Source organism: Bos indicus, chromosome 28 (assembly GCF_029378745.1).
Source record: "Bos indicus isolate NIAB-ARS_2022 breed Sahiwal x Tharparkar chromosome 28, NIAB-ARS_B.indTharparkar_mat_pri_1.0, whole genome shotgun sequence".
NCBI classification, from domain to species: domain Eukaryota; kingdom Metazoa; phylum Chordata; class Mammalia; order Artiodactyla; family Bovidae; genus Bos; species Bos indicus.
In genome coordinates this window covers 34,004,360-34,030,158 of record NC_091787.1, presented here as the reverse complement: position 1 = coordinate 34,030,158, position 25,799 = coordinate 34,004,360, and the positions used below count along the sequence as shown (strand labels likewise).

The 25,799-nt window shown below is 50.8% G+C and overlaps 1 protein-coding gene and 1 long non-coding RNA gene across 4 annotated transcripts in view; both read right to left on the bottom strand.

Annotated features, from left to right (window-relative positions):
* The window catches only part of RPS24 (ribosomal protein S24), a 257,955-nt gene that overhangs the window by 30,302 nt on the left and 201,854 nt on the right, over window positions 1-25,799 (bottom strand). The gene's annotated exons all lie outside the window — the stretch shown is intronic.
* The window catches only part of LOC139180440 (uncharacterized), a 142,085-nt gene continuing 117,085 nt past the window's right edge, over window positions 800-25,799 (bottom strand). For 2 of the 3 annotated variants that reach the window (XR_011564707.1, XR_011564710.1), the window contains 2 exons: window positions 19,242-19,391; window positions 8,001-8,555 (listed from right to left, as the gene is read on the bottom strand). This is a non-coding gene — a long non-coding RNA (uncharacterized lncRNA). Of the gene's footprint in view, window positions 1,451-8,000; window positions 8,556-19,241; window positions 19,392-25,799 lie in introns of those variants that run through there. The other variant, XR_011564708.1, reaches the window with a different exon arrangement.

Below are 25,799 nucleotides of genomic sequence, written 5' to 3'. Positions count from 1 at the left end.
TAATCAGTAGACACTTCATGAACCTGAGATCCTCCTACCCCTTCTCTCCCATTCCCTTGGAAGGTATGATGAAGTAACTACAAGGAATAGAAGCCATGTAAGGAGAAGGTGTAATCAATTCTCTCAAGGAGAGGGATTGGGAACCAATCAAGGATGGCTTCTCAGAGGAGATGACCATGGAGCAGGGGTTCTGCAGGATGAATAGGAGTTTGTCAAGCATTTAAAGGGGTGAAGAGCATTTCAGACAGAGGAAACGACTCTGAAAAGGCTCAGAATTAGTGAACAGTCTGTACACGGACACCATACATGGTTCAGGGTTACCCATATTAAAGTATGGAGAAAATTGTGGGTGGTGGGGAAGATTGAGCAGGACCTGAGAAAAAAAGTCCTTCTCTGCAGGAAATGGAAAGAAAGTGAAGAGTCCAGAGTTCACTTCCTTGGAAGAAGGTTCAAGTACTTTGAAGATATTTAGCCTAAAGAGGGAAGAGTGGGGGTAGGCAAGAATGTAATAACATCTGCCAGACAATCTTCCCGTGTTTGTGAAGTCTTTAATTTCCACCCCAGAGTGCAGGACTTAGGACACATGTGGAAATTAGAAAGTGATCAATACAGTTTAGAAATAAAGATGACAAGCAAAGATGTCCAAGAATGGAATGGGACACTAAAGTGGTAATGAGTTTCCCAGCACTGGAGGTATTTAAGCAGAAGCCAAAGGGCCATCTGGCAGAAATGCTGACTGGAGATTCAAAATCAGGTAAGAGCCGGACTATTTAATTTCTGAATTTTCTTCCAGCCCTGACAATCTCAGATACTATTTTGTCTTGTATTAGAATAGATTCAAGATGTTGCCTTTGGGGGGAAAATAGTAATCAAAATGTAAATACCATGGGAATAATAGATTTGGCCTAATTATCAGCGATTACTCAGAATTTGTCATTATTTCCCTACAATATATCCCAAAGTTCCAGAAAACAAATCAAAGAAAGTACCATGGCCGATGCCATTAATAGAAGCAAAACACTTCAAGACCGAGAATTTAATTTACTGGGTGAGTTCTTGAGGCACGTTTTTGTTGATGAATATTTATAAAAGTGGGTTAGGCTGGACCTGGTAATGATTGCAAAAATTTTTAATGCTGTCCCCCTCATTAATTTACTTTTAATGAATGACTTGGTAAAGCGTAACCATTTGTACGTAATGATTTCATTAACGGCTATGGCATATGCAACCGTTTTTTCACACGTTTGAATGTCACTTGAATAAAATGATACCTTAAATTATACAGTATAATAAAGTATGTTTGTTGAAACCTGACAGGCTTCTGCCTCTTTGTACTCAGGCTCCAAGAATCCGTTGCATTTGGAATAGCAACAGCTTCACAGAACTGGAGTGATGGGTCTCTTCTTCCATATCCGAGGTTTTTCTCAATACTAGACTCTGGGCTTCCGCCCTAAAAAAAAAAAAAAAAAAACTTGTACATGAAAAGTTGGAGCCAGAGAAGGCAGTGAGCCCTTCAGAGCCCCCACAGTCCCACTGTCCTCACCTCAGCCTGTAGAATTTGCTTAAAACCCCCTCCCTTGGAACAGATACCCAGCCAGATTATCCCATAAAAACAGAGCATCTGAGGGCAGAACCCAGCTAGAGGCAGTGCCAGGCCAGGGGCGGGGCAATGAGAGGGGCGTGGTCAGGAGAGGGGCGTGGTTTGGTGGAGTGGAGTCTGGGCTATTGCCCGTTGCGGCAAAGGCCTCAGGTCAGAGCTGACTGGCTCTCATGTACTTCCTCTAGAACTTGGCGGCGTTGGTCATAAGGCCTGCCGTAAGGGTATGCCTGCATACCTCCTTAAGCTTTGTTGAAGCCAGTTTAGGAGACCAGAGAGGCCCCGTCCTATTTTAAATGGGTACTCTTGATAATTCCTTTGCTTAGTCTCATGTCTGTTTCCACAGAGTGCTTATCCAATTTGTAAGTATATTATTTATCTGTTTATTTGTTTAGAACAGGGACCATGCCGCTGAGTTCACCATTGACTCCCCACCCCTAGAACGTTAACAAGTTATCAGAAAATATTTCTTGGTGAGGGGCAGGGAGCCGGGGGGTGGGGGCAGAAAAGAAGAGAGTAGAAGAGGAAGGAAGGAAGGAGGGAGGAAGGGAGAAAGACTAATTGAATTAGATTAGAAGCATAAAGCAAAGTAAGTCACTGGCCAAAGAAAAGACATGTTGAGATCAATGCCATGGGCTGTGTGAGCCGCTGTTTCTCTTCCTGCCACCCACCACCCCTCCCTGGAAGGCCTCAGGCACCTTGCTCCAGGTCTCATCAGCCTTGCTCCCCACGATTATTTATTCCCTCCTCTCATGAAAGTGGTCCCGGAAATGAATAAGGTGTTTGGACAGCAATGAAAACAATACTCTTCTGCAGGTGTACCGTGGTATGTGGTTTTCAAAGTGTCTTCCTATCTTTGATCTCAAATTCTTGCCAGTCCTGTCCACAAGGCAGTTTCATTATTACCCCCCCCCTCCTTTTTTTTTTTCCAGAGAGAATGGTCTCCGTGGAATTCAATGCTGGCTCAAGGTCACAGAGCCAGGAAATGGCTGAGCTAAGAAGACTTCAACTCAGGTCCTGGGTTATGTGGTTGAGCAGCTTTTAATGTTTCTCAGAAGCTTAATAGGTTGCCTTTCCCAAGGGTGTTTGTATTTTGAAAGGGAATTAAAAAGAGAAGAAAATGCATAATCCAAATGAATGAATTGCGAGTAGCAAAACGTCCCATACAAAAGCATGTGTACAGGAAAGACTGGCACTGGGGCCAGAGGGAAGAGGTGGTCCTAGAAGACTCTTGACATACCAGCTATCAGGATCAAACAGATCTGGGTTCAAATCTCTTCTATTCCACCCACTAACTCAGTGGTCTGGTGCCAGTGGTTTCCATTTCAGAGTCTCTTTCCTCATCTGTGAAGTGGGGATGATAACCCACCTCAAAAAGGTGACATGAGACTGGCATGCAGAGAAGTTGGCACATAGTGGGAGATCTGCAAAGATTAGCAGCCTTACATGCAGCATCAGAGGAGTGGGGCCCGACACAGTTGGCCTCCACAGGAATCAGGGTGCTGGATGGAGCTGGCCCTCACCCCCCAGCCCCACGGGAAGGGATGGGGAAGAGAGGAGATGGGGAGCCCAGAGCGGCTGCTCCAGGCCCATCTCGGTGCCTAGTGCTGGGCTGGGCTCACCAGCCCCGATGCTAATTGCTCAGCCATTAGGATCAAGCTGGGGCTTTCTGCTTCATAGGAAGGGCCAGGGTACCTACAGCTACGCTGCAGCCCTCATCTTTTCCGTGTCTTCCCCCACCTCCTCCGAGAAGATTTATGGAAAGATTAAGGGGCCTTTTTTTTCAATATCTATTAATATTCATGGCAGTCTTCACAGCCATCTGCTTTTAACGATTTTGTTTGCAAAGACCTGAGATTAAAATATGGCCTGCTAGTGCTCTGAAGCATCTGAACTGAAGGCGATAAAACAAAGGCCTTTTCAGGAGCTCCAAGCTGGCCTGTCACTCTACCTGCAGCGGGGGAGACTAATGACTAGAGGGAGGGAGGGGCGGCCGACGGGCGCTCAGACCTGGCTGAGATTGGATCCAGGGCCGGTGCTCCCCCTCAGGCCTGGCAGGGTTCACTACGGGGCGGGGCGGGGGGTGAGGGATGGAGAGCCCCATCTCCCTCCTGCACAGGGCCCTGAGAAGGAGGGGGCTTAGCTAGGGCAGGAGAAAGATGATGGCTAGAGCATCCAGGAGACTCAGGGCTTTGACGACTCTTAAACCCTAGGATCAGCACCCTGTGCAGGGGGCGGGGGGGGGGGGGGGGTGGCGCTGTCCACACTGGGAATGTCCAGGGGTCCAGAGAGGGCTGGGGGAGCCCCTCGCTGTGATGCTTTGTCCCAGACCCATTGGAGCCACACTGTACCTCCTCTATACGTCAGTACAACGCAAGCAAAGCCCATGTCTCTGTCTGGACTTCACAGTCAGTCACTTCAGTCTAACTCAGTCTTGTGTGGAACCTCTGTTTGCCTACTAATATGGGGTGCCCATGGCCAAGCTGGTGTCCTTCTCTTGGCTTCCTCCTGGAGAGGAGTTTCCATGAGGTGACTGCCAGGAGGTGCCTGGTGACAAGGTGGGGGACCAGCAGTGGGACCTGGGCCAGAATGCGTGGCAATGAAAATTGTGCCCTGCACAACTCCTGGGGGCGCCTTTCCCAGCCTCTGCAGTGGCCCTGAACAGGCCTCCAGGACCCCATCCTGAGCAGCCCTAGGGCTTTCTGCTCTGTATGTCAAAGCTCCACTTACAGCTCACTGGACTGAAGGCACCTGCTGCTTAGGGATGTTTGAGAACCAGCAGAATTCAAGTCACCTCTGTCATTAGACAGGCACTTCTCCCCTCTGGCTCCTATAGTTCTGGGCTTCATGCTTCCAAAACACCCCCAGCGAGACCAAGTCCTGGTTCCTGGGCATGCAGGAAGACAGAGATGATGGGTTTCCACATGCCTGCTCAGCCCCCTCCTCATGCCAACAGGGTCACCTCCTAATCTAACCCCCAACCTTCCAGTCCCAGGCTCCCACCCTCCGGGCGTGGAAAGTCACCATCTTTGGCCACCACCTGTCTCTGTGAGCCAAGACCTGCCCCACAAGTGCCAGGAAGCACCCCTGCTGCTCCTCAGAGGTGAGGAGCTCTTCACAACAGGACTTCCCCAGGGACCACATCAGGCCCCAGGGAACAGGGTCTGTTCTGCTTCTCACAGGTCTGGGAAATCCTCCTTGCATTCCCACTCCTGGCCAGCCTGCTTATGGTTCTAGAACAGACCAGCCTTCCTAAAACACCATGGATTCCACCTGTCCTGGCCCCCGTGGCCTCCCGATGGGAGTGCTGCCTTCTGCCAGCCCTCAAGGCCAGAGTGAGGGAGAGGTGGCTGCTGGAGAGAAACAAGGGTACCCCCTCCTCTGAGCCCCACTCAGTCTAGGACGTAGCAAGTTGAGGTGGGCACCACTTCCAGCATTGGGAAAGAAGGAGAGCAAAGAGTTGTGAAGAGAAAACCAGAGGTGACAGATGGGACTCCTCTAGAACCATCCAGAGGTGAGCCTTGGCTTGAGAGCGGCCAGTGTTGGTCTAGCTGCTCCTGATGGCCCACTGCCTGTACCTCCCTGGGCCCTGGAGACAACCGTGAGACTTCCTGGACCTCCCTACTTCCACTGAGGCCACTTGGGATGAGTCTCTGTTTCTAGAAGCTCAAGAAAACCAAGATACTGCTGCTGCTGCTGCTGCTGCTGCTAAGTCACTTCAGTCGTGTGTCTGACTCTGTGTGACCCCATAGACGGCAGCCCACCAGGCTCCCCCATCCCTAGGATTCTCCAGGCAAGAACACTGGAGTGGGTTGCCATTTCTTTCTCCAATGCGTGAAAGTGAAGTCGTTCAGTCGTGTCCAACTCTTAGTGACCCCATGGACTGCAGCCTACCAGGCTCCTCCGTCCATGGGATTTTCCAGGCAAGAGTACTGGAGTGGGAAGAAAACCAAGATAGAGGCTTCCAAATATCCACTCCAAGGCCTTTGTTTCTCTGTCACTGTGAGACCCATCCTCTGCCCATCTTAAGCCTCCCTTTGGGTTCGGGCTATGTCCCTTCCCCACCAAAAGACTGGCCAGTCCTCACTGCCACCTCCCCAAACAGAAGGCCGCCTCCTCCCTGCCCGGTGCCTGGAGATGCCAGCATCTCTTCTGAGACAATGTCTGTCCTCCAGGGCCCCCTACTCTCCCAGGGGAGCCAGGGTCAGGAGCAAGCAGGATGCCAGCTTCCTGGTCTGTCTCTGTGTGTGCATGCTCTGTGGCTTAGCCGTGTCTGATTCTGTGTGACCCTATGGACTGTAGCCCGCCAGGCTCTTCTGTCCATGGGATTCTCCAGGCAAGAATACCAGAGTGGGTTACCATTACCTTCTCCAGAGGGTCTTCCCAACCCAGGAATCAAACCCGTGTCTATTAAGTCTCCAGCACTGGCAGCAGGTTCTTCACCACCAGGGCCACCTGGGAAGCCCTTGTTTCTCTCTGACTCAGGTTTAAATCCCCCGAGGCTCCTGGCATTGGGCTTAACACTCACTAGGCTTTCCTTCAAAAATGTTCCCTCTTTTTTTCTTGAAATGAGTCTGCTGCTCCTCGTGTGCACCTCTCTAGTGCTCCAAAGTGTAGGTTTACCCTCAAGAAGATGCCAGGATAATATCACCAGATGGGTCCTTGGAGAAGATGTTCAACTCTCCCATTTTATAGCTGCAGAGACTAAGGCCAAACCAGATGCCAGGTCACCCGACCCCACCCCCCAGGGCCATGACCAGCCCATCCCTCTGCCCCAAAGGTGCCCCCTGCAGACCACACAGGAGCACACATCACAGAGCAGGGCCCTTGGAGGTCTATTTGGCAGTTTCTGCCGTAGTCACACCTCTGCCAGTGCACTGCCAGATAATTAAGGAGTCAAGAGCCACTGCAGAGATTTAGAATTGGACCTAACATGATTTGATTTGATTTGAGAGACGAATAAAAGATTGTGTATGTGTGTGTGTAACTAAGCATGTGAGCAGGTGTGTTCACGTGTGACTGTATTTGCGTGTGAGTGTGTGGAAGTGCATGTGTGTGTGGTGGGAGGCTGAATTGTTAGCTCTGTCACAGCCTCCTCTCTGGTGCCCCTACCCTCAAGCCCACCCTGGCAGGCCCACCTGCATCCTGCTTGTCCCCGGCCTTCATCTGTTCTGACAACATGACTCAGCTGCAGCGTCAGCTTCTACAGGGAAACCCACCCCTTGAGAATGAAACACAGAGTCTGTCACCATCAGGACCTACCTTTCCAGAATATTCTCCCACCCAAGCTTCACGCTACCCTCCAGTCACACCAAACGTGCAGCATCCAAGGGACATACGTGCCCCACCATACCTCCAAACCTCTTCCCGTGTTGTCTTCTGTGCCCGGGCTGTGTGCTCCCTCTTTTCTTCCAAGCCGCAAGGCCCCACACTCAAATATCACCTCCTCCGTGAAGCCTCCCCTAAATGCCAGGCCACTCCCCACAGGCAGAGTCAGCTGCCCTGCCTGACCCTAAATGACCCTTAAAGCACTTGGGGGACATTTTACCTGTGTTACTGCATAGAGTTCTCACCGGGCCCTGAACAGGATGTCCTATTCTTATCCTCAGCTTACAGGCGAGGACACTGCAGCACAGAGAGGTTGCATGACTTGCCTGGGGTCACACAGCTCTAACACGAGAGTACCAGGATTCTAACCAGCTGGTCCAGCCCGAGAGCCTGAGCTCTTACACCCTCCACCACACTGTCCCCACTCACTCACCTCACTCGGGACGTCAGCAGCGTGGCGTGAGCACAAAGAGAGGACAGACTATGGTCTGCCGGCCTGTCTTCCCTGCTGCCCAGAGCAGAGCTCTTGCACACCTGCTTCCCAGCACCTGGTGCAGAGCCCACCTGGCACAGTGTGGGGTGTGAGAGGGCTCTGAACAATCAGATGAAGGAAGGAACGCTTGCCTGTGTGTGTGTGAGACATGTGTACAGGAGGGTGTGCATGTACAGGCGGCTGTGAAAGAGTGTGGATGTGAGGCTGTGAATGGGGGTGAATTTGAGGGCTGTGTATTGGGGATTGAGTATGAATATTTGGGACGGTGCTATAGGGGGATGTGTGGAGTGTGTGCTGTGCGTTAGTGTGTATGAGGGTGGAGGGGATGGGGTGCTTGTGTGTGCATGTGAAAGAGAGAGAGGGAGGGCTGTGTGAGGGGCCATGAGAGCAGCGTGGACAGCGCGGGCAGCCTGTGAAGAAGCCTGGGCCCCGGCCATCCTCAGACAACCTCCAGACCCCGCACGGGTGGGTGGAGGCCCGCCGCGCCTGCATGAATAGTTAAAGCCCTTAAACTGTGCCGCTTCATCATTGATATTTTTACAAAGTTGTCACAGAGAAATATCATTTTTCTTCCTCCTTTATTTCATTTTCTTTGGGATATAGTAATTAACAAAAGCCGTTAGATGCCAGCATTACTGTTTCTTTTGAAGTTTCTACATGGCTGTCACCCAGAAGATAAAGGCAGATTATTCAATCTTGACATTATAATTGTGGATGCCAGATAAAAGCCTGGATTAGACACTTCACAGCCCCACTCAGAAGGGAGAGTGAGATCCCGGCCGGCAGGAGGGGCACCCCAGCAGAGGCGGCAGGGCGGCTTGCCACGTGGCTGGCTTCTTTTCATCTTAAGTTGGACGGTACCCAAATCACACCATGTCAGGTGGGACGGGAGCATATTCACACAGAGGTGCAACAATCCAGAAGTTGAGGGCAAAGCCTGGGGTAGCCTTGCCTGGCAGGATGCTTCTCACCTGCCAGCCTGGACGCCCAGCTCCTGGAAAGCGGGGCTGGGGTCATCTCAGGGAGGGTGTCTCCAGCCCTGGCACTGAGTGTGGAACACGGCAGGCACGGGACATGCAGCTCCTGATGGAAGGACTCCCAGGTTCTACTCCTGACTTGCATAGCCTCCCCGTGGCTCTGGAGAAGGCAGGAGAAGCAAGGGTGTGGGAAAGTCATCTGCCTGCTGAGAGCCCACCCGAGGCCCTCGCAGGTCACCCAAGAGCAGTGCCACCTCATTGCCTGGAGGGGGCGCCAACTAGGGAGAAAGGCTGGGCGGGGCAGAGCCCAGAGGCCCCAGAATGGAGAGGGAGGTTCTTTAGTGGAGGCACAAGGGCCTGTATCCAGATGCCCATAATTAAGACTGGACGCTTCTGAAGTACAGGGACCAATGTTGTGTGATTTTCTCCGTCAATCCTAAACCAAGTCACAACCTTGGAATTCAGCTTCTCCAAACTGGGGTTCTCCGTACTTGGTCCAGTTCACAGACAAGTCATCACTGTGTTAAGTAATGATAATGATAGGGAAAGACCCTGATGCTGGGAAAGATAGAAGGCAGGAGGAGAAGGGGACGACAGGGGATGAGATGGTTGGATGGCATCACCTTCTCAACGGACATGAGTTTGAGCAAGCTCCAGGAGATAGTGAAGGACAAGGAAGCCTCATGTGCTGTGGTCCATGGGGTTGCAAAGAGTCGGACATGACTGAGCGACTGAACAACCAAAACAACAAATAATAATAATAATGATATATTTTTAAAATGTATCAGTCAGGGTCCAGCCAAGAACCTATCAACCACTCTAGGTATTTAAAGCCGAGGGAATTTAACTCAAGACTGGTTACAGGAGATGAAGAATCAACAGGAGAGCAGGTCTGGAGGAAAGAAGGTGGGAGCTGGGTGACCAGAGCCCAGGGGCTGTGATGACCTGGCCAACCTGGAACTCTGATGGGTCAGAGACAGGAGCACTGCCAGAGATGATGCCCAAGGCAGAGATAGGGAGGGAGACACCCTGGCTGCTCCCTGTCTCCTGCCCTCTCCCCTTCCCATCACCAACCGGAGCCTCTCGTTGACTCAACACAACCCACCCAGGGGTCTGGAGGGGCCAGACCCCCAGGATACAGAGCAAACAGAAGAAAGGCAAGGAGGGGATCTGAGAGCAAGTAAACCAAGGGCCAGTACCCTGGCCAACATTCTTAAATCTTGAGCTGGATTTCCAGCTTCTCATGAAAAAGAACAATTTTGGGTCTGCACTCCCAGATGCAGCAAACATCCAGGGGCATTAGAGGCTGTCCCCTTCAGAAGGAGCATCCTTCTGTCCCCTTCAGAGGAGCATCTTCTTCTCCAGTTTTTCACCATTCCCACCAGGCCTGCCTTATTTGTTCACAGTACCTGGAGGTTCTTCCCTTCGCAACTCCCATACTAAATCAGTGTTCCCATTTCTCAGAGAGAGAAACTGAGGCCCAACCAAAGGGAAGCGACTTACCCAAGGTTACATAGTGGATCCAGAGCAGAGGCAAAACCAGAACTTAGATGCCCTGGATAACATTTCCTAAGCGCTGGATTGATGAGCAAGGAGTGGAAAGCGCTTGTGAAGCGACCATGTATGTCAGTGGGGAAACAAGTGGTCCTTTACTGGACCAATGAAACAGTGGCACAGGTGTCCATGGTCCCCTGGTCAGTGAACTTTGTCAGGAGGACTTCAGGAGGATGACCAAGACAGGACCTGGGCGGCCGAGGCTGCTCTGAACCCGGCTCTGCCACCCAACTGGTATGTGACCTCAGTGAAGTCGTTCTTGGAGCACTAACCGTGAGGAGAAAGGACCACACGCCCTCCTGGAGCCTTCCCCACTCCATCAGGCTGGGACGTGATTTCCTGGACACAGGTGGGAGGAAAGCATCCTGCTAGAGAAGCCAGCAGAGTGCAGGAGGGTCCTTAAAAAGGAAGGTCGAGGGAGACACTGGGAAACATAAATCTGCCGGCACAGCTCTCTCAGAAAGGGCTTTAATTAATTGTTTTTATACGACATAAGAGCAACTCATTACCGAACAGCTTTGATTTGTGACACCTGCATTATAGATGATTTTTAAATTAACATTTCCCCAATAAAAGGTGTCAGTAGAGAGCTGAGGGTGCCCAGAGAAGTATAAAAGGATAATAATATGAAAATACAAATAAACACCAGCCCAGCCTAACAAAGAGGGCGGCTTAATCAATTTTACAATTAATTAAGGCTGCCTGGGGTAGCTGGAGCCCAGGAGGAGCTTGGAGGTTCTGGGTTGAAGTGCAGACATCAAATACTAGGAAGAGGGGACAGGTTTGAGGCTTGAGAGAGAGACACACGGAGAATGAAAGATGCTGCCAGGTCTCCCCTTAAGGGGAGAGAAACACTCCTCCTGAGCATTCTTTCTCCCTTTGTTCTCCTGGATTTATCATCTATTCCTTCAGTAAGTATTTGTAGAGCCCTATTACCTGTTCCAGGCTGAGTGATGAGCCCAGGCAAAGACACCAAGGTGAGAGAGTGCTCGTGTCTCCTTGGAGATGCTCAGAGCCCATGGGTCTGATCCAGAGTCCAGGGCACAGCAGTTGAGCAAACTGGAAAGGTAGGCAAAGGCAAGACTATAGAGGCCTCTGGAAAACATCAGTTACACTTGGATTTGTTTTCAGATGCCCTTTGAAGAGTTTCAGGTATAAGAGACACAGGCTAAGATTTCCATCTTAGGTAGATGCCAGTGAGTACTGCACTAGAAGGGTGGAGGAAGGAAAAACAAGTCACCCAAAATAAGTCACACAGAAAAAGACAAGCACTGTGTGATGTCACTTACATGTAGAACCTACAACATACAGCAAACCAGTGAACATAACAAAAAGGCAGCAGACTCACAGATAGGAAGATGAGTAGTTATCAGTGGGGAGAGGGAAGCATGGAGGGGCAAAATAGGCATCAGGGAATGAGGAGTAGAGACTATTGGTATAAAATAAGCTAAAGGATCTTCTGTACTTCGGCCGCCTGATGCTAAGAGCCAACTCATTACAAAAGACCCTGATGCTGGGCAAGATTGAGGGCAGGAAGAGAAGGGAACGACAGAGGACGAGATGGTTGGATGGCATCACCAACTCAATGGACATGAGTTTGAGTAAGCTCTGGGAGATGGTAAAGGACAGGGAAGCCTGGCGTGCTGCAGTCCACGGGATCGCAAAGAGTCAGACACAGCTGAGCAACTGAGCGACAACACCAATCTATTGTACACCACAAGGAATATAGTCAATATTTTATAATAACCGTAGATGGAGTATAACCTTTAAAAACTATGAATCACTATATTGTACACCTGTAACTCTTGAGAGTTCCTTGGACTGCAAGGAGATTAAACCAGTTAATCCTAAAGGAAATCAGTCCTGAATATTCACTGGAAGGACTGATGCTGAAGCTGAAGCTCCAATTCTTGGCCACCTGATGCAAAGAGCCAACTCATTGGAAAATACCCTGAGACTGGGAAAGATTGAGGACAGAAGATCCTGCACCTGAAAGCCAGAGGAATCCTTCTAAAATGAAAGCCCATCACATATACTACTGTCCAAAAAGTTCCCAGGTCTTCCCATGCCCTCAGACCAAAGTCCAAACACTGTTACAATGCTCATCAAGGACTTTCAGAATCTAGTCCCTGCCTACCCACTGCAGCACCACGCTAACCCCTCTCCCTCCTTGCTTCTTGGCCCAAACACAGAGGTCTCCCTTCAGGCTCTAGATTAACATTGCTCCTCTCATCTGTGTTCTTTCATACCCATGGTTCCTCCGCCTGGAACATTCCAGGTGTTCTGTCTTGCATCACCTCACCTTTCCATGGTCTGGTCACCTTCAGCTCCCTATCCCAGGCTGCAAGCTAATCAGATGCTTTTGCAATTGTTTGCTGAATTGAGTAGATTCCCCCCAATTTGTAAACTCCACAAGACCAGGAACTATTTCTGCCTTGTTGGCCCCTGTTTCCCCAGCAACCGGTAGGCAGACCACATTGCCGAAAGAATTAACAGATGAACCAAATGATGTCACAGAATACAGTGTGCCTTATCCAAACTAGAAGTTTAGATGTACGTTTAGACCAAGAACCAGTATCTTCAGCTTATCAGCATACCTCTCATTGGTCAGTTTGCATCCTCACATGTGCCCAGGAGAGGTATTGGTAGTGTGATGAGAGCAGAGGGTGGACCTCCACTTGAGATGTTGCATCTCCTGCTTCCGTGAAGCCAGTGGGGGTCATGAAGCCAACAGTATGTCCACATGGTCTATGAACCACCTGGTTTCTGCCATCTCCATATTGTCCCAGGCCCCAAGAGGACATGGCTATCAACATGGGCTCCTGGCTGAAGGGTCTGGGTGTTTAGCTCCCCTCTGCCTGGTAGGAATAGATGAGTCCTTCCAGACTGGCCCCAGAACCGAGCACCTCCAGCTCACAATTCCATGCTGGACCCATTTACAGAGTTCAGGGGTAGTGTCAGGGTTTCAGGGTTAGGGTCAGGGTTACAGAAGTGGTTATGGGGAGTCTGCCACCATCAAATCAGCAAGTAGGGGGAAAGACTGGGGTGGAGGTCAAGGTCGAACACTTGGGTCCTTCAGAAAGGGTGAGATGGTCTGTGCCTGGAGGAACCCAGGAGGGTTTCTTGGAGGAGGTAGGCTGGAGCCGCACCAGGAAGGACAGGGAGGGTCTGAGATCAGGAGGTTCCTGATCAAGTTGCTGCTTCCTTCATCTTCAAAACCTTTTACCAGGAGGAAGCATCCCCGAAGGCTAGCTTTCTCCTCCTCATAAGTCCACTAGCAACACAATTACTGATTGTCAGGATGGGAATGGACCACAGTCCAACCCATCCATTTTATAAACAGGGAACCTGAGGCCCAGAGAGAAAAGCAAAAATCATCCTTTGCATTTGAATGAATGCATCCTTTGTGGTGGAAACGGACTTCTTGCAACACACCTGACAACAGGCATTATTCTCTTCATTTCACAGATGAGGGGGCTGCGGCCCCGGGGGTCACAAGGCGAGTAGATGTCACATGGGATCTGATAGAACCAGGACTCAAACCCAGGCTGGTCTGAGTCCACACCTAACACCCCTGGGTGAATGCTTCTGTCTTTGGTTCTAATTTTTCCAAGGCACAGAAAGGATAATTGACAGTTGATATCAAAAATATATGTAGCTATTTTGATTGACAGTATAAGCTCAGTGATGGACAAACACAGAATGATTCTATTTTTCTCAGTAACTGCTGTCAGTTTTGCCCTGCAAGCCCCAACCCCACAAGCTGGTGGTTGAGGGAGGCGAGGGAGGGATGGGAGAAAACAAACTTGCCAAATAATAGTATCTTCATCCTTCTGATGATTTTCCTGGTCCCATTTAATATTTGCAGCAGTCACTTTCTAATGATTAAGGAGCGTTGTCCTGTTCAAAGCTGCCTCCTGCGTAGCTCCCATCAGCCCCACCAGCGGGGATGGGACTGTCCTGGCTGTGAGTGACTGGCTGCCCCTTGGTAGGGGACTGCATCCTGCCCTGCAGCATCCTGTCTAACTCCGGCCGCTGGTGTCCTCACTCCAGCGGGCCTCTAGCGTGAGGGGAGGCCAGCTGCCAGGTCCTTACAGTTACAGTAACACTGGAACCCTATCCACAGCCTCTGACATCACGGACCTCCCAGGGCGTGGCTGCCCCTGCTCCTTGTTCCTGGCAAGCCTGGGGAGAGGAGCATGGCTGTTTCCACTCAGCTAATTCTACTCTTCTCAAAAAAGGCCCTTCTCTCAGCAAAGCCTGGAGTGGATATTGTGGTGGGGACTGCTCACTTTCCACCAAAATTCAATCTCCCCTGACAAAAAATACATGATCAGGCCAAGGTCACCATCCAGACCAGGAGTCTGCACACTCTACTCCACCTGGCCCGACCAGACCACTGCCTATTTATGAATGACCCATGGACTAAGAATGGTTTTTACATTTCTAAATGGTTGGGGAAAAAAAAATTTATGCCATGCAATTTATATGAAATTTGAATTTCAGTATCCATGAATAAAGTTTTATTGGGATATAGCCATGCTCATCATTTACATATTGCCTATGGCTGTTTTCAAGATACAAGGGCAGAGTCAGATACCTGCAGCGCAGAGCAAACAGTCCACAAAGCTGAAAATATTTCCTGTCTGGCCCTTAATGTTTGATGACTCCAGATCAAGATTTCCTTTCCCAGCCTCACTTGCAGGTGGGGGGCGGGGGGGAACGTGCTAAGTTCTCACCAGTAGAACTGGACTGAAAGTACTGGAAGATATCAGGGGTGCCCCTCCATGCTCACTTCCACCTCTGGCTGGAGCCAGGCGTGGCAGTCCCCATCACGGAGACCACCAGAAGGCTCACAAGGATGGAGGGACTAATGGCTCAGAGGACCCTAGTCCTGAATGACTGAAAGTCAGAACTGTCCTGCCAACCTGGCTATTTACCTTAAATCATAAGGTGAGAAAGACAGGAACTTCAGTCCTCTCTATGCCATTGCATTATTATGACAGAGCAGCACATCCTCACCCTGGCTAGTATGGATGTTTATCTGCAGCTGGGCACTGTCTCCAGAGACCTTCGCTTACAAGTCCCAGTCATGTCATTTTAGGATATTGTTCTTGTACAGGAGGTGATGCACACCATAGATGGGGTTGTGCCCCTCCTTGAATCAGCAGAGCCCTATGAACCTGATAAGAGTATTGTTCCTATTCGAGTTCTCTTGTTTACAAGGGAAAGAGGGGCACTAGCTAAATGAGAGCAACTCAGGGAGAGAAACTAGTTCAATCTATAGTTCAATATAAAGCAGATTCTCACCAGGATCCCCAAACAGAAGGCCAAGAGCAGCTAGGCCCCATGGGAACCAGCAATTGTGACGCACGCCTCCAAGACCAGGGGTATCCGTGCACCTCTTGGCTCGCCTTCTTGGTTGGCCAGCTCCCTCCAGCCACTCACAGCTGGTGACCATGACTGGTACCCAGTTCTAAGTCAAGCTCATCAGCTCTTCCTCCTCCCAGGCTCAGCCTCTTCCCGATGCCTGCCCCAGTTAGGAGTCAGATTGGCCCATCTTAGGCTTTTGAGTCAGAATACCCAAAGCATACAGTGTGGAGAAGCCTCTGCTTCCAGTGCTCACCTTGGATCGATCAGCTGAAGTCTGGAGGATGCAGACATAATGTAAACACAGCTGCCACCCACGCAGCAGGCACTGGGAGACTGGGCTTTCTCTTAGCCAGGAAATCAGCCCCTTGAGGGAGCTGAGAAGGGCCACAACTAAGAACCTGGGCTCAGGGCTAGAGTGCTGGTTCAGCCCCAACTCCTTCTTGTGTGACCAGAGGCAAGTTTAGTACACTCATTTTCACCCCTATGAAATAGGAACCATAATTAAATCACCTGCCTCATAGGGTTTTCAAGATGATAAAAGTAAATTAATCCATGTAAAGCACTTAGAACAGTACCCCTGACACATAGTAAGCTTAGAGGGAAGGTGAGTGATTGGGATTATCATTATCTCTTAAACAAGAAGAAAACAGTAGGTCAAAACTCTACTCCTTGCTGTAAAACTTCTCAATGTGTTCTGAGTGAGTGATTCAAGTCAGCTTGAGCAAAGCCCAACTGGGCCACAGGCGCACTTTCTTAAGGAGCCCAGGGTACATGGCCGCCATCTACTAAGGACTCACTCACTCACTCTATGCCCGGCCTGTGCTCGGCCCCGTACACACATTAGCCCTCTTCATCCTAAGGAGGACATTCCAAGAGGGTCAAGAAGTTGTCCAAATGCACGTACTTCAGGCTTCATCCCACTCAGTGAGTATTTCCACCAGCCTGGATGGCCCAAAGGGGCCACTGTAGGCCAGCTGCTGAATCGTGCCCGTTTGGAGATAAGCCTGCCAAAGGCAGAGACAGGGTTCCAGGAGCAAGGAGATGGAAGGTGGAATGATGCGGACAAAATATGAGGAGGCCCAGAATTGGGAAAGGAAAAGCAGCACCAGCCTGGGGAGAGTGCATCAGGTTTGGGGGTAGGGGTCAACAGGGTACACGATTATGTCCATGGTCCAACCTCCCCCATAAAGCTGTTCAAACGCATGCATCAGAGTCCCCATTTAGTAAACGGAGAACTGGCCTGGAGCACAGCCGGCAGCCCCGGGTGCCTGTCCCAGCTCTGCCTCCCTGTCTCTGTGTGACCTTGATGGTGACACCCCTCTCCCAGCCGCGGTAGTTGTATATGTGACCAGATGACTCTAAGGCCCCCCTGACTCTGGTCCCACTATGGTGATTCTCTAGTTTCTGTTGTGTTCTTAGAGGCAAGCCCTGAGCACAGGCCACCCCATGACTTCCATCCCAATGTGGCACTACGGACTTTCACTCCCCAATTTATCCTGTGCTTAGGAATCATGGAAAAAAAGTAAAACTATTATCCTCAAAACCCCAGCAGGTCTCTTAATGACTACTCCACTAATTAGTAGCAGCTGTTAATGAAGTGTGCAGGTACAAGCCTAGCCTCATCAATTAATCCATACATGCTCCTGGGCTGCTGTAATATTTAAAGGGGAAATCAATACTTGGCAGCTGGGCCTGGGGAGGTCGGTCGCATGGGTAGGGAAGGTGTAGCATTGTAAGGAACTTGTAACTAAAATAGCTTATGCCTGGAGCATAGTGCAGTGGAGCAGAAACCAGGACAACTCTTAAGGGGCACAGGAATCCAGGCATGCCTGTAGAATGGGGGCAGAGGGGATTGAGTGGGCAGGTCAGCTGGCACCTGCTCCACAGATGGAGAGCTCCAGCCAGGCCAGCAGGGGCGCACAGCGGTAACATCCCTCTCCAAACTGTTATCTCACAAAATCCTCTTATTCCTGCAGGCTGGGGAGGCTGGGAGACGAGGAGTCCCACTATCACCTCCTCTTGGCAGATGTAGGGATCAAGGCTCCAAAGGAAACATGCTCTTGTCCAAAGTTGCAAAGCAAGTGAGAGTAACAGTCATTTTTCTGACCAATGCTGTGCCAAACACCCTACACACGTCTTTTCATTTAAGCCTTATGCGTCTGAGACAAGAAATGCCAGTGCACCACTTTGGAGACGGAAGCACTGAGGGTCTGAGAATTTAAAACACCTGCCTAACAAAGCTGGTCTTTGGCAGAGGGTGTTCAAACCCAGGCAATCTGACTTCAGAGCTCATACACTTAGCACACGTGGGCTCCTGAGCAGCAGTAAGCCTTCAGGCCTATAGAGCGAGATCCAACTCCCTTGCATAATTCACAGCATCTTGAACTCTGGCCCTCTACTCTAGTTTCCTATTGCCGCTGTAACAAAGTACCGCATACTCACTGGCTTAACGCAACATAAATCTACTATCTGGCAGTTCTAGAGGTCAGAAGTCTAAAATGATTTTCACTGGGTTAAAGACAAGGTGTTGAAGGGGCTACATTCTTTCTGGAGGCTCTAGGGGAGAATCCGTCCTCTTGCCTCGTTCAGCATCTAGAGGCGCCTGCATTCCTTGGGTCATGGCTTTTCCTTCCTGTTGAAGCCAGCAATCCCATTACTACAACCTCTGCTTCCATCACCACATGTCCCTGACTCTCTTCTTCTGCCACTCTCTTATAAAGACCTTTGTGTTTACATGGGACCCACTCGTATAAACCAGATAATTTCCTGAATAATCCTGGATAACAGAGTCACTTTTGCTACATGAAGTAATACAGTCATAGGTTCCAGAGATTAGGATGTGGACACCTTTGAAAGTGAAAGTCGCTCAGTCATGTCCAACTCTTTGCAACCCCATGGGCTATACAATCCATGGGATTATCCTGGCCAGAATACTGGAGTGGGTAGCTGTTCCCTTCTCCAGGGGATCTTCCCAACCCAGGGATCGAACCCAGGTCTCCCACATTGCAGGAAGATTCTTTACCAACTGAGCTATCAGTGAAGCCTGATAGCTCTTTGGGGGATATTTACTCTGTATGACATAAGACATCTTTGGGGGATATTTAATCTGTATAATACGGGCTTCCCTGGTGGCTTAGTGGTAAAGAATCCACCTGCAATGCAGGAGACGTGGGTTCGATCCCAGGGTCAGGAAGATCCCCTGGAGAAGGAAATAGCAACCCAGTCCAGTATTCTGGCCTGGGAAATCCCATGGACAGAGGAGCCTGTCAGGCTACAGTCCATGCAGTTGTAACAGTCGGACATGACTTAGCAACTAAACCACCACCCCTAAATTCTATAACATACTGTCTCACTGTCTACCTCTTCACCCTCCTCAAACACCTGTATCAGTCAGCATCCAGTTGGAAAGACCCAAGGATTCTTGGTATTTCAAACAGAAGAAATTTAACATAGAGAATTAGTTCCACATGTAATAGAAGAGCTGTGAAGCCAAACAGCGGCTGTTGAAGCAACCAAGAAATTAGCAAGAAGCTTTTTGTGACCTTTCCCACTCCATTGATACAGACACACACAGTTAAGGTCAGTGGTCCCCTCCTCCAAACTCCAGTGACCAAAGTGCCAAAGAAATGGTTGAGGTCCCTAAGCCTCTGGGTGGTCTGTGGCGCGTTGCATGTACTGAGTCCGGAGGCTTGCACAGAAGAGGCACTCAGAGAAGGTTACCTAAACCAGGGCCTCCTCCTTCCATAACATTGGTGAGGGCACAGCCACAGCCCCAGACCGCCAGAGGAGGTCATGGTGTAGGTGAGGCAGGCAGACAGGATGCAGTGACTCAACAGCTGACTGTCAGCCCCTGAAACCAGGGACTCGGTGTTGAGTGAACTTTACTCTCAATCACAGGCTCAGCCAACAAGCGTCTTACCTTTTTGGAGAAAATGCTGAGAGCAGACAGATCTGGGGGAAGAGACCTTGGGCTGGTTCTGGAGGGCCTGGCAGGAATCTGCAATCCACAAGCTGCTTGAGGGAAGTACCAGGCTTGCTTTAGCTAAGCCATCGAGTCTGTTGTCTTCCCCTGTAAGAGACACAGGAGGCACCATGATTATAATCCTGGGCGAATAACCTTTCCCTCATTGGATGTTATTCCAAGGCTCCTCTTCCCCATGCTAACATAAGATATCTGAGATAAAAGAAGGGAGGAGATTAAAAGAATATACCAGGGAGGAAGGAAAAAAGGAAGGAGCAGGAGTCAGGAACCAGCCTTTCCCAGGTGAGCCTGGGTCAGGGTCAAAGGGGGACACGTACTCTACGAAGCATAAATTCACCTCAGATCTATCCAGGGCACAAGCATCCCGACACCTGGCCAGAGGATGATGGTTTACTCCAGGGTCCTCCGTCCTGGTGAGTATCAGCACTCACAGCTCCCCCACCACTAGCAGACCACACCCCTGGTGGGGGAGGTGGCGGGGCTCTGAGACTCACTGCTCTCCCTAGGGCTCCTCCTGGCACACCAGTCAGTATCCAGGCTCCGGCCAGCCCACCTGTCCCCCGTCCAGTCCTCAGTGCCACGGCCTTGATTAGGCTCCTGCCATTCCCTCTCCTGGGTTCCCCCAACAGCCTCCTAACAGTGTTCCTGCCGCCCACCTCACCCCCTAATCTAGTCTTCATGTGCCACCCAGACTGGTTTTTCTGAAATAGAGCCGGTCATGTCACTCCCTTACCTTTCCCACCATGTCCAGGGGATTCAAGGACTTCACAGTCTGGTCCTCACCTCCCCTCTCCCAGTCCCCTCCCTGCTGCCACCCGCTTCCCTTCTGTCTCCGATCACCCTCCAGGAAACTAGCTGTAAGATATCTCTCTGTGTCACACACACACACGCATGTCTTTACACTTGCTCTCTCTGTGCCTAAAATTTTCTCCCTCCCCCACTCTGGGGATAATCTCACAACTTAGGGACCTTTTCAATGCTGTTCTAAACTGAGTCTTCGGAACCCCATTCGGCAGTGAGCTCACACCTGAAGGCTGTCCCCACCCCGACCCCAGCCCCTCCTGCTGCCCCCTTCCTGTTCCCCCATGTGGCCTCTACCCGGTCCCATCCATATCAGCTGCATCACCGTGAGTGCCTTCCTAACTAGCACCCACTCCAGGCCTGGCGTTTGGAGGAAGGTGGGCAGCGCAGTCCCTTGAGAGTGCCCACAGACATGGCAGGGCAGGAATTGGACTCAAATAGAGGATGTCCATTCATAACCACTAATGTTCTGCTACATGTTCGATCAGGACCCTCCTTCCTTTACTATCCGTGGGCCCACGGGGAGCTGAGTAACAGAGAGAAGACAGAAATCAGCCTAGCTGCTCACTGAAGATCAGGAAATGCTGTTTACATCATGACATCTGCCAGCACCTTGGGGAAAGGATATAACCCCTTCTCAATGCTATTTCAAAGGACTTCATTTGAACAAGGCTATGGATTAGTCAAAACCCCTTCTCCCTTGGTGGCATTTTATCACTGCCATTCACTTCAGTCGTGCCATCACTATAGCAATCAGCACCCCACAACAAGCCAGGGCCACTGGGAGAGATGAGAGAAGCCAGCCCAGTGTAGCCTTCAGCGTAACTTCAGGATTGTTCTTTCATCTTCCCGGAAGTTTAAGCATCCTATAATATTCACCACTCACCCAAGAGCATCACGAGGTCTCAAATGAATCTGGGCTTGGCTGATTCAATCAACATCTTACCACATCAACCTGCCCCATGTTGAGGGACCCGAGAATCATCAACCCAACTGCCATTCATTTACTGATTCTTCAAATATGTACTGAAAGCCTAATGGTTACAACAGTTCTCACGAGGCTGGGGGTACAGGAGCAGACCAAAGAGTGGGTCCTTGCCCTCATAGAGCTAGGAATCTAGAGCAGGGAGCCAAACACAAAGTGCTCATCAGCGTGGGCAAGGCAGAGGGTTTTCTCCAGAGAACAAGAGGGCAGAGAAGCCAAATGGAAGAATTTCTTCTTATTTTGCAAGAAGAAAGATAGGGCAAATTATTCCAAGACCAAGCAAATGGCAGCTTTCCCCCTACTGAAGAGTTTAGAAAAAGTAAAATTATTATGTTAAACAGAAAACTGTGTTAACAGTAGCCAGTTCTGGAGAGCAAAGGAGAAGGAAATATCACCCCCAGACTGCTGTTCTGTACCTGGAGACCCCAGAATAGGGCAGCCCCAGCTCTCACAAGAGAGTGGTCCGAACAGCCCTCCCCCAGAGCCTGCACAGAGGCACCATCCTGCCCAGCATGCTTGCCCTCACATGCCCCCCACAGGCTTCCTTCTCCTCCTCGGTCCTCCCAAGCTCTGTGCATCCGTGCATTCACTCAAGCTGTTCCCTGCCCCTGCAATGACCTTCATCCCTTCTCTTCCAAATGCCAGCTCACTCCAGGTTCAACTCAGCACCATCCCGTAAAACAGCTTCTGGTCAGTCCTCTCACCCCTCTGACTGCGGTGCCCCGGTCCCTCCTCTGTAGCAGAGCTATTTGTGTACACATGCCTGGCTGACCCGCCCAGGGGCCAAGGGCACCCAGGACAGGGCGTGCAGAGGACAGAGAAGGGGGTGGTATGTGGGAGGCCCACTCCCTGCCAGGAGCATCATCTCCACCCATCCTCGCGTGGGCAGCCCAGAACAGGCAGATGCATGGCCACAGCCCAGTGGCCAGCAGCCGGGTGTCCGCGTGACACTCAAGAAAGAGGCTGGCCTGAGGGCAACAGAGCTCCAACTGACGGCAGACCTCCTTCTACTCTCCCATGCTGCCGGATCTCAGGTGATGCTCAATGAATATCTGATGGATGAGCGAGCGTCTGAACAAAGGAATGAACACCCTGTCCTCTCACCCATGTGCTGGCTCCCGCTGAACACACAGGCCATGCTGGGCTTCGAGTTGCCAGGGAGAGAAGCTCTGCTGGTGCCTTGAGCAGTGTCGTTACCCGAGGGAGAGCCTTTATCCAAACACTGAGCTGGCTTCTTAACTCTGTCTCCTAGAGAACTTTCTAGACCCTTCCTCCAACACTGCAAATGGGAGCCCAGTTTTTATGAGGTTCTAAATCTGTACTCAGTGATAGCCTGGAATCAGCAAGTATCAGATTCAAAAGCCCTTCCAGGTCTAATGGGCCAGCCCTCTGCTCTCAGAGAAGAGAGGGGTTAGTTGCTCAGTCATCTCCAACTCTTTGCAACCCCGTGGACTGGAACCTGCCAGGCTCCTCTGTCTATGGGATTCTCCAGGCAAGAATACTGGAGTGGGTTGCCATTTCCTTCTCCAGGGAATCTTCCCAACCCAGGGATCGAACCCAGGTATCCTGCATTGCAGGTGGATGCTTTACTGTCTGAGCCACCAGGAACTCAATCCCAAATACACCCAGCAAGCAGACTGGACCAGGCCACGCTGCTCCCAGCCTCATGCTCCTCCAGCCAAGCCTGTGAGCAGCTCCCTCTCTCACTTCCAGTACTGCTGGGCACACAAAGAGGGAAACCAGACCGTCTTCCTGATCCCATCCTATGACTGAGATGAAGCGGGCATTGTCTGCAGATCACACGGAAGATCTGGATGCACGACGTTCATTTGTCAGTTAGGACGAGGGAGCTTTTGTCACGCAGCCTGGGGCAGGCAGGTGGGGATGCTTCCTGAGCATAATCAGACCAGGGTTGTCATTTCACAAGAAATGGGGTCACGCTCATGTTAATAGGAGGCACACACATTTCTCACCTATCTGAAGGGGAGCTTGAGAAGGGAATTAATTCTCACAGTGGTGAGACATGTTTGATTGCTGTTGGTTTAGAGGAAACCAGCCCCAGCCTGGGGTGAGAGCCTCCGTTCCTCCACACCCTTCTCTCCCTGCTCCTTTCCCCCTCACCCCTCCTCAGAGTAGGGCTCAGCCCTCCCTCCACAGAGAAAAGCAGAAAGTGGGCAGGGAGGAAGCCACCACAGTTGGGAGACGGAAGAGACAGCAGAATCTGTGAAATACAGGAATAGGAGGAGAGGAGGGAGGCATGACGGGGATGCTCCTACAAAGACTTGGGAGAATCCACATGTCAAGGTCAGGTCAAGGGAATAAAGTGCCACTCTATCCTGCACCCTCGTTGCCCACACCCTTTAGTCCAGAGCTGATCAAGGGGCCTGGTGGGCTACGGTCCGTTAGCATCGCAAAGAGGTGGACACAACTGAAGCGACTTAGCACACACACATGTACACAGGGGTGACTTTTTGCTGCCCCTCCTCCCCGTGAAGCCACCCAGAGGGAGTTCTCAGATGTTGCTGAGTGCTTCCTGCAGACCATTGGGAATGACATCCCCACTCCCAGACCAAACTGTCCCTCCCCAGAGGCCCTTAGAGATGAGCCACATGAAATGGAGGAAAATGGACTGGCCTCATGGGTTCCAGCTCTAGTCTTCTGCAGGATTAGCAGATCAATGCAAAGCAATGTTGGAGGGAAGAAACCTTAGGAAAATGTACCTACTCTTCGGCACCCCCATAGGGAGAGCCCATGCTGTGTCCCAACCCTGCAGAGGAGGGGACAGGGAGGCTAGGTCTGCTTCCAAGGCCTGACTTCCAGTGGCCAGGTCTCCAGGGACCAACTGCCAAACTCACCTGGGCCTTCCTGGTCCATTAATACAAAAACTCCAACACAATTCAACCTCCCTTAATATCACCCATCTCAGTTCAGTTCAGTTCAGTTCAGTCACTCAGTTGTGTCTGACTCTTTGCAACCCCATGAATTGCAGCACGCCAGGCCTCCCTGTCCATCACCAACTCATGAATTCACCCAAACTCATGTGCATCAAGTCGGTGATGCCATCCAGCCATCTCATCCTCTGTCATCCCCTTCTCCTCCTGCCCCCAATCCCTCCCAGCATCAGGGTCTTTTCCAATGAGTCAACTCTTCGCATGAGGTGGCCAAAGTACTGGAGTTTCAGCCTCAGCATCAGTCCTTCCAATGAACACCCAGGACTGATCTCCTTTTGGATGGACTGGTTGGATCTCCTTGCAGTCCAAAGGACTCTCAAGAGTCTTCTCCAACACCACAGTTCAAAAGCATCAATTCTTCAGCGCTCAGGTTTCTTCACAGTCCAACTCTCACATCCATACATGACCACAGGAAAAACCATAGCCTTGACTAAACGGACCTTTGTTGGCAAAGTAATATCTCTGCTTTTTAATATGCTATCTAGGTTGGTCATAACTTTCCTTCCAAGGAGTAAGCATCTTTTAATTTCATGGCTTCAATCACCATCTGCAGTGATTTTGGAGCCCCAAAAATAAAGTCTGACACTGTTTCCACTGTTTCCCCATCTATTTCCCATGAAGTGATGGGACCAGATGCCATGATCTTATCTCAACTCCACGCAAACCAGAAACCCCTGACTCAGGGGCTCCTCCCACCTTCTCACCCCTCACCCACCCTCGCATTTAACAACTGCTTTCATTTAGTATCCAAAACCTACCCTGCTGAGCGATGTTCTCAGTGCTGGAGACATTACGTGAACCAGGCATGCTCCCTGCCCTCCTGATGCTCACCGACCTACAAGAGGTCCCAGTATGGGACCTGGCAGTGACCATGCAACTAGAAAGTGCTGTGATGGAGGAAAGACAGTGTACTGCATATGTGCAGGAGATGGTCAGAGGGTCCTCAGGCGGAGATGGAGAAGGGAGAAATCTTCCAGGCAGAGGGAGGCATTGGCCAAATCCTGAAGGTCAGAGAAATTGAAAATTTTGTGTGTCCAGTGGTTAGCACTGGAGGAGGGGAGCCACAGGGTGGCAGCCACATCTGATCCAGCCTCCTAAGCCACTCCGAGGAGACTAGAATTTATCCCAAGGGGCAGCAGAGAGCCTTCCAAGGCAGTGGCAGGTCAGGTGTGTAACTGGAGGTGGAATAGAGGGGATATTAGAGGGGCCACCCAGAGGAGGCCAGATCAGGCCCAAGACTATTACCATAGGCAGAGGCAGAGATGGGGGCACAGAGCAGAGGATGGTGAACAGAGTGGCGACCCTGAGAAGGCAGCACCTAGCCTTGGGCAATGGCGGGGAAGAGGAGTCAGAGGCGCTTGCTGCCAGTCTCTGAGCACCTGCCAGCCGCTGTGATAAGCCCATGTCGTCTAATCGTCACCATCTCATTGGATCCTGCAACAGCTTTGTGAAGCAGATGTTGCTATTATGCCCATTTTACATCTGTGGAAACTGAGGCTCAGTGAGGTTATCCTCTCTGACTTAACTTAAGTCAAAGGGCCAGAAATTAGGAGGCCCAGGATGACTCAAGGTTTGGGGGGCAACCAGGTGAAGTGGGTGTTATTGCCCTGAGAGGTCCAGTGGGAGAGGAATGGGCTTGGAGAGGCAGCGAGGGCTCAGCGAGGGGCATGTAGTTTGGGGGCCTGCAGGACACCAAGGTGTTGGGGTCTGGCGGGCAGTGGAATGTGTGGGTCTGAGGGTCAAGGGTGCAAGGTATGT